The 7,511-nt window shown below is 37.5% G+C and overlaps 1 pseudogene; it reads right to left on the bottom strand.

Annotated features, from left to right (window-relative positions):
- Positions 1-4,753: 4,753 nt before the first annotated feature.
- Positions 4,754-4,924, bottom strand: LOC122915703 (annotated as a pseudogene).
- Between the last annotated feature and the right edge of the window lie 2,587 nt (positions 4,925-7,511).

The following is a 7,511-nucleotide window of genomic DNA, read 5'->3' as shown; positions in this document are numbered from 1 at the left end:
CAGAATCAGTTTTGACAATCATTCACAGATGAGAATACCTTTGTGGGTATCCGGCAGTCCATCGGAGGAGCTCTGGCACATCACCAAAACAAAAAACCTGAGAACAGACACAATGAAAAGGGCAAGAAGAACAGTTTTACTTTATTTGCATAGGTTCTGGGGATCTAACATACAACATGGGGGCTATAATTAATATTACTGTATCATATACTTGAAATTTGCCAAGTCTATAGATTTTTTTTTGCCAAGTCTATAGATCTTAAGCATTCTCACCACACAGACAAAAACAGATACTTATGTGAAATAAAGTATATTTTATTGACTTAATTATGATAATCATTTGACAATCTATACATATATCAAATTATGTTATCTATACACTTAAATATATATCTTAAATATATATTTATATATAAATATATAATAAATATAAACATATAAATATAATTTATATATTTATATTATAAATATAATTTATAAATATATAACATATAAATATAAATAAATATATATTTAAATATATATATATAAATCTATACACTTAAATATATATAATTTTGCCAATTATACCTCAATAAAACTGGTTTAAAAATAGTTTTGGATAAATAGAGGTGTGTGCCTATAGATAGATATATACAGATATTAATGTATGTGTGTATATATATATTTCCTAGCTCTGTCTGCTGAGAGGGCCTAGAAGCAGTGATATCTCAGTAGCAACAATGTACTTGGTGCCCAGATTTTTTTCAATAAATACACTTTTCCAAAAAATAAAGAGAAACCAAAGCTCCTTAGAGAAATAGCTGGTTCCAGGGCTGAAACAGAAAGAGAACAAGAGGAGCCTGGAACAATCTTGTAATGCCAAAAAATAGGTGGTCAAAAATGATGAGGGCATGTTGAAAGAGCATAGGAACCAATATGAAGGGGGTCCCAATGGCTAAATCTGGGACAATTCATGCAAAAAAATGATAATAACATATTATAACCCATGGAATAAAAATGATCTCCATAAAGTCATCTTATTTAAAAATTGAGTAAAAACAATCGGTGGAGTAGAGAAATCTCTTCATTAAAGTAGAATCTCAAGAAATGTTGAAGTGATAGAAATAACAAATCACCATTTGCCAGACACATAGTAAACATTGTTTCAGCCAAGAATCATTAATGGATGCCAAGAGTAGTGGGCTAGAGTGTAGAGAAATGAGATTTTTACATAATGTCAAAGTATCTCTCCAGAAAATACTTACTGATGGCAAAGAGAACAAGTGTCAAGGTCACTATAGACAAATGAAAGTTGAGAAACTATCCCAGATCAAAGAGACTGAGGAGACATGAAAACCGAATGTATTGTGTGATCCTGAGTTGTTGCCTCCTGGTCCAAGTAAAGGAAGACATTAGTGGACAGTTGACAAAAGCTGATATGGTCTATAGATTACTTAGTGGCATTTAATTGTGTTATTTTCTCAGTTTTGGTCATTAGAATGTGATTATGCAACATTTAGCATTTGGGGAAGTTGAGTTAAGGGTATACAGAAATTCCTTGCACTGTTTCTGCAACTCTTGTAAGGCTGAAGTAGTTTCATAATGAAAAGTTAACAAACAAAAAAATTTTTCCTGTTCACCAAAACCTTTCCAGATCTTCTAAGATCTTATTAGTAATAGGCATTTTATATAAAGTTAGCTTGGTTCTATTTTACAGAACCGGGATTGTCTTATACATGGCTCCATTTTGTTTCCACTTGACTCACAATGACCTAGTTTAACTTCCTTCTCCTTGAAGATGGGCCCCAGACAACCATATCTCTACTTGCATGACTTCATTCCCTGATCACAGATGATCACATCATGCATAGAAATCAGACCCAAACCTGCTCCATCAGATGTTTCTACCAGGAATTTGAACTTGGGACCATAACATTCTTTTTTGGACTGATCCACTGTCTTGAGGAAGGAAAGTTTAAAACTTCAAAGCTGGAGTATAGTGGTAACCTGATGGGCGAATTGAGCAGCAGAGACAGTTGCTAGGCAGAGAAATGACAAATCAACAGAGAAGCCAAGACAGGAAATGAGAAGGCATTTCCTGGGTTCCTGGTTGCTAACCATGTTAATACCCCATGCTCCTTCTGAGGTACTTCTGCCCTCAGATTCTGGAAGACACATTGAGTCCTTAGATTACATTCTCCTTGGCTCCAAGAAGCTGCTAAGAGGCTGACACCTCACTAGCTGTGTTTACAGAAATCATTTTTTATAAAAAATTGCTAACTAAGTATTGATGAAATGAAAAGATAAAAAGGAAACAAGGCATCACAGAGGTAGCCACTGCAGGAAGCAGATACCACCATTAGGGTTGGAGGAAACAGAGGAACACAGTTGGGACTGTTAAAACTTGAAAACTTGGAGGGGGAGCCAGGAAGAAATGAAGATCCCAGCCCCAACAGCACAAAGCACACTAAGGAGGGGTGGGCTAGAAGCAGAGAGATAGTCAGAGGTTAACTGGCCTGGCAGCTCAGATCATTTTCTGTCCCTTGGAAACAAAGCATTCTAATTAAAACCGCAATATTTTATGCAAATTTTGCATGACAATATAGATATTCTACAAGAGGATTTCAAATAGTTGCACAGTACTTAATTATATACCTGTATCCCAATGATTCACGGTCCTCTTCTTTTAAATCTTTTGGTTGTTTTTAGTTCTTCACTATTATGTACAACACAGCTGTGAACATCCTTCCAGGGGCACCTGGGTGGCTCAGTTATTAAGCATCTGCCTTTGGCTCAGGTCATGATCCTAGGGCCCTGGGATTGAGCCCCACATCAGGCTTTCTGCTCAGCAGGAAGCCTGCTTCTCCCTCTCCCACTAGCCCTGCTTATATTCCCTCCCCCACCTCTTTTTGTCAAAATCTTTTTAAAAAAATACTTCCATGTTCTTCATTGTATGTTTATCTTCGTATGGATCTTTAGTTCTCTGAAATAATTGCTAAACTTGCAGGTCAAGTAGATGCACTTTATTTTATTATTTTTTTACTGAAGATATTATTCACTTATTTGACACAGCGGGGGGAGAGAGAGGGAGTAGCAGGCTCTCTGCTGAACAAGGAGCCTGGTGTGGGACTTCATCCCAGGAACCTGAGATCATGACCTCAGCTGAAGGCAGACACTTAACCGACTGAGGCACCCAGGCTCCCAAGTAGATACACTTTAAAAAACAAAGCTTTGTGGGGGCGCCTGTGTGGCTCAGTGGGTTAAGCCGCTGCCTTCGGCTCAGGTCATGATCTCAGGGTCCTGGGATCGAGTCCCGCATGGGGCTCTCTGCTCAGCAGGGAGCCTGCTTCTCCCCCCCTGCCTGCCTCTCCATCTACTTGTGATTTCTCTCTGTCAAATAAATAAATAAAATCTTTAAAAAAAAACAAACAAAGCTTTGTGTATCAAAAATTGTCAAATCGACAGAAAAATTACATGAGTAGTATAAATGAAGCCTAGGTTCAACAATTATTACTTTTTCCACATTAATTTTCTCTTTCTTTCTCAAATCATGTAAGAGTAATTTGCATATAATAAAAAGCTGTACACTTACAGTCATTTAAAAAATTTAATTCCAGTGGAGTTAACATGCAGTGTTAGTTTCAGGTGTACAATATAGTGATTCAACAATTCTATGTGTTACTCAGTGCTCATTATGATAAATGTACTCTTAATCCCCTTCACCTATTCTACCCATCCCCCCACAAACCACCCCTCTGGCAGCTCTTAGTTTGTTCTCTATAGTTAAGAGTCTGATTGTCTCTTTTTCTTTGTTCAGTTGTTATTTTTTTTCTTAAATTCCACACATGAGTGAAATCATACAGTTTTTGTTTTTCTCTGACCAACTTATTTCACTTAGCATAAAAGGGTATACATTTTAAAGGCTTTTAATTCATATGGCCAAAATGCATTTCAGAAAAATTGTACCAATTTACACCTATTAACAACACATGAAATTGTTTCTTCCCTAACCCCTATCCTTCCATTTCTGGCCAAATACAGTCTTAATTACTGTAGCTTTAAAATATAATACATTTTAAGATACATGAATGGCTTAGTTAGGCATTAGACTCTTGATTTTGGCTCAGGTCATGATCTAAAGGTTGTGAGTTTGAGTCCCACTTGGGGCTCTGCACAGGGTATGGAACCTGCTTAGAATTCTGTATCTCCGTCTCCCTCTGCCCTTCCCCAACTTCTTAAAAAAACCCAAAAAGACAAAAAAAAATTTTCATTATCTGGAGGGTCAAGTTCCCCCATACTTTTTTCCTTTTAAAAATTTTATTGATTAAAATGAGGCACCTGGGTGGCTCAGTGGGTTAAAGCCTCTGCCTTCAGCTCAGGTCATGATCTTAGGGTCCTGGATCAAGGCCCGCATCCGGCTCTCTGCTCCACAGGGAGCATGCTTCCTCCTCTCTCTCTGCCTTCTTGTAAAAAGTAGTTTTTTAAAAGTTTAAATTTTTATTAATTTATTAATTATTAATAAAATTATTTATTAATTAATCATTCAGATACATCTAAACATCATTTTTAAAGATTTGAAAAGTTCCCATGAAAAGGGTCCTTGTAAGTTAGAGCTGCATACTGGAAGTATTTGAAAGGATGCATCTAAGATTTGCTCTTTTTTTTTTAAGAGTATTCTTATTTTATGTACAAGGAGTTGCCATTAAGGTAGATATCTTGGATATCTGCAGTTAAGGTGGGTATCTTGGATGACCCATTGAAAGAAGTTCACTTAATCCAACTTAATGAGGCCAATATCCTTCGAGTACTGACGGAAACGCTGGAGACGCATACTGAGGCAATATTTCCGGATCAGACCAGGGTGGTTTGAGCAGAACCCGGCAGGAACGAGAACTCCTGCTAAATGTCCTCAATAGCTCCAATAGAGATGCTGGTGGCCCATCCTGTTCTCCTGGAGGCAGCAAGGCAAAAAGTAAGATTTGCTTTAAAATACACGAGCCAAAAGAGGAAAAAACGGGGGCAGGAGGTAAATAGATAATACAAGATCAAAAAAAAGAATGATAACTATTGAACTGCATCATGGGTTTATTACACTAATTTCTCTATGTTTGAAATTTTCTGTGGTAAAAGGTAAGACAAAAAGAAATTCTCTTAAAACTTCCATTAAAATAAAAGATTAAGGGCAGCTGGGTAGCTCAGTCGGTTAAGTGTCTGCCTTTAGCTCAGGTCAGGATCCTAGAGTCCCAGAATTGAGTCTGCTTCTCACTGTGACCCTTCCTCCTCTCCTGGTCGCTGTCTCACGCTCTCTAAATAAATAAATAAAATCATAGCTTAAATCGGAATCACTTGACGTCATTACTATTATAAAATCTTGCTGTTAGTATTCACAATATATTTACTTATTGGCTTTATCCCATAATAGACATAAAGTAGTTCAGAATTTCTAATCCATTCCCTTCTGAAGAATAAAATTTTTAACTATAGTACAATATTAACGTGTAGCTCTATTTTCTTTTTAGCCCTAGTGCAGGGGTGTGCAGACTTTTTCTCTAAAGGGCCATATAGGAAGTATTTTCAGTTTTGGGTATCCTACCATCTCTGTTGCAGCTACTTCACCCTATCATTGTGCTGCAAAAGCAGCTATAGGCAACATATAAATGAATAAGCGTAGATGAGTCTAATAAAATTTAATTTGCAGTGCTCGCTTCGGCAGCACATATACTAAAATTGGAACGATAAAATTTAATTTGCAAAAGTAGCCAGGGGACTGGATGTAGTCTGTAGGCCTTAATTTGTCAAACACCTCTTTAGAATATGTAGTCAAAATATTGATGTTCAAAGTTACCTGGATGAGTTTTTGTCTGTCCTTCAGTGCGATTAGGCTATTCTTTTGTAATATAGTTGGGCTCATTTGTTACTATCTGTATTCCATTTTGGTGCCTCTTACATCCTGGTTCAATTAGATAACTTATTTTTTGCAAATGTGAAACATTAACATGGTTCTAAAAGTCAGCACTATCCAAGGAAGTTTACCTACAAAATTCTTAGTACCCTCTCAGTCCTTTTACCCTGTTCCTACTCCTCTTTCTTCTTTTCCACTTTGCTCTCATCCACTCCCTGTAGACAACCAACCTCACTGGTTTCTGGTTTATTCTTCCTCCCCTCCCCCTTCCCTTCACTTCCATTCCCCCTCCTATTTTTTCCTTTTCTGTCCCTCCTCCTCCGCTTCCTCTTTCTCCTTCTCCACAAATAAGCAGTAGAGATGTATTTTCTTCTCCTTTTTTTCTTACATGAAGGCAAATACCCTTCTGTATTTTGCTTTTTGCACTAAAATTTTTTTTTAAGATTTTATTAATTTATTTGACAGACAGAGATCACAAGTAGGTAGAGAGGCAGGCAGAAAGGGGAGGAAGCAGGCTCCCCGCTGAGCAGAGAGCCCCATGGGGGCTCGATCCCAAGACCTTGGGATCATGACCTGAGCCAAGGGCAGAGGCTTTAACCCACTGAACCACCCAGGTGCCCCTGCGCTTAAAATTTTTATCCTGAAATCAATCCGTACCAGTTCATAGAGATCTTCCTCATTTTCTTTTATGGCTGTGTAATGTGCTTTTGGGCTGTTGTACAATAGTTTATTCAATTATTCTAAGAGGAGTTACTTTTAAATTATATACAGTTTTTAAAATACAAGGGTAACCTGTAACCAGGTCAAGAAATAAAACATTATTAGTGCCTCAAAAGCCTGCCTTGTGCTTCCTTCCTGTTACTGCCCCACTATCTATGGTAACTAACCACTATCTACTTCTAAGACTAAAGATTACTTTTATCTACTTTTGTTCTTAATATCAAAGGAATTTTATAATGCACTCATTTGTGTCTCATTTCTTTCATTCAACATTAGATTGTGAGAATTAGCAATATTATTCTCATCATTCTCATTGCTGTATAGTGTGCTATTTCCCTGTTTTTTTTTTAAAGATTTATTTATTTTAGAAAGAGTGGGGGGTGGTGGGAAGAGGCACAGAATCTTCAAGCAGATTCCCTACTGAGTACAGAGCCCAACAGCGGGCTCAGTCTCAAGACCCATGAGATCGTAACTGAGCCGTAATCATAGTCAGACACTGACTGAGCTACCCAGGTGCCCCTAATTTATCCATTTAACTGTTGATGGGTATTTGGGTAGTTCCCAGTTAGAAGCTATTACAAATAGTGCTGTCATGAACATTCCAGCACATGCCTTTGGGACGCATAGTCACACATATCTGATGGATATGTACTTAGGAATGGAATTACTGTATTACAGAATATGCACATTTGGCTTTGGTCTATGAAGCTAAAAGTTTTCTGAAATATCAGTTTACACTCCCACCAGCAATATGAGAGCTCTGTTTGCTCCACATCCTGACCAATCCTTGGTAAGTTCATTTGAGCTTTTCAGGTGGGTGTGGGTAGTGGTATACCACAGTGATTTCAGTACACACTTCCCTACTTCCCTGATGATTAACAAAGTGGGGTACCTTTGCATATGTTTA

Source organism: Neovison vison, chromosome 8 (genome assembly GCF_020171115.1).
Source record: "Neovison vison isolate M4711 chromosome 8, ASM_NN_V1, whole genome shotgun sequence".
NCBI classification, from domain to species: Eukaryota; Metazoa; Chordata; class Mammalia; order Carnivora; family Mustelidae; genus Neogale; species Neogale vison.
This window is presented reverse-complemented; position numbering and strand designations above follow the sequence as displayed.